The 1,482-nt window shown below is 52.6% G+C and overlaps 1 protein-coding gene across 1 annotated transcript in view; it reads left to right on the top strand.

The window, feature by feature from the left end:
- The window catches only part of PARP4 (poly (ADP-ribose) polymerase family, member 4), a 98,107-nt gene that overhangs the window by 52,567 nt on the left and 44,058 nt on the right, over nt 1-1,482 (top strand). The gene's annotated exons all lie outside the window — the stretch shown is intronic.

The following is a 1,482-nucleotide window of genomic DNA, read 5'->3' as shown; positions in this document are numbered from 1 at the left end:
CTCCGGGCTCACCCGGCGGTCAGCGCACTTACGAGAAAGGGGAAAAGGAAAAGGATTTGAAATATGAAATTCATACTGGAGGCCAGGATTAACTTACACTATTTTAGACCTAGAGTTTCACTTGCTGTAAGCCAAGCTGGTCAGACCCATCTTACTTGTCTAAACGAAGGAGGAAGCGGTGTCAGTGGTGCCAGACAAACAGGAAGAGCTAGTCCTGTCATTGGGAACTGAGTGTCTCAAAAGTGATGACAAAAAGAAAATATTTGGGATACATAATTTTCATCTTCTGATAAAAGAGTATTATATATTTACAATTTTCCTAAAAGCAAGCTCACCTAGCAATTTATCGAGGCATCTCTGCAGGGTCCTGGGAGAGGTCCAGCTTCTGTGCTTTCTGACGATCAGCTTTGAGAGGGATACGATGTGGACAGCCTGGAACACAGAACAGCAGTCCATAGACTTCTTTTCTTAAATAGAAGATATGTTAAACGTGCCTCTGGCGGGTGCTGGATTGCACGCAGTGTCTGGCGCACATGTTTTAGTTGTGTTTGCAGATGGGGCCATTTGCTTCAGGGATCAGCTCTGAGGATGACACGTAGCCATAGTGTTGTGAACGTTTAATGTCTGTTGGGGGTGGGGATATTAAAGATTAATTTAGATTTAAGGTGTGAATTGTTACTTTTGACATCTAAGATACCCGTTTGCAGAAGGGGAATAAGCAATGAAGAGGTGATTATTAAACAATTAGTAATGCTAGCCCCTGGGCAGGCTGTATGTGTCGAGGCCTGGGGTCCCTTTGCGAGACTGCCCCTCCCAGCAGCAGACTGCCTGGTGCTTGGTGCTTGCTTGGTGCTCAGTGCTAGGCTCGTGTTAGGGGTAGGGTGCTCTGGGTCGGCCTCCGTCTTAGGCAGGACCTGTGTGCTCCTGGGCCTTAGAGCGGGGCCTGAGCACGTCGCCCATTTTCCCTCACCAGCGGCAGCCACATTCTGCCCGTGTCTGCCGAGGGTTGTGCCGGGGACAGTTTCCTGCCTTTCCTCCTGTTGTAGCAGCCCCCTGCTTTGCGCTCGCACAGGGCCCTGGGCCTGGGAGGGTTTTGGGGCCTCCCCGATAGGGAGATAGCTTCTGCCTGTGTCCTCTCTGACGGTGGAGCTCCCCCGGTTGCTGGGGGCAGTAAGGAAGGTTTCTTGTCCCTGTTTTGCTTCTGCCCCTTCCCTGGCAGCCCTGGAAGCGAAAGGGTGTGCTGCCCTTCCCCAGCAGCTTGTGGCTCTTGCTTGCTGTGGGGAAAAGATCCAGGGATGAGTCCCATGCCTGGTCCCCAGCCGCCACTGCTGCCCACACCCTGCTCCCCTGGAGGTGCTCCCCTCGTCTCCTGCCTGCCCAGGCCTTCCCATGGGCCCAGCAGGAGGCCAGAAGGCCGCACAGAAATGCTTTCAGAAGAGTACAGACTCCCCTTGGGTTGGGGGCTTCCAGTTTTTTGTTTTT

This window comes from Propithecus coquereli, unplaced genomic scaffold (genome assembly GCF_000956105.1).
Source record: "Propithecus coquereli isolate 6110/MARCELLA unplaced genomic scaffold, Pcoq_1.0 Scaffold168, whole genome shotgun sequence".
In the NCBI taxonomy this organism is placed as follows: Eukaryota; Metazoa; Chordata; class Mammalia; order Primates; family Indriidae; genus Propithecus; species Propithecus coquereli.
Note: the sequence above shows the minus strand (reverse complement) of the source record. Positions and strands in the feature narration are given on the sequence as shown.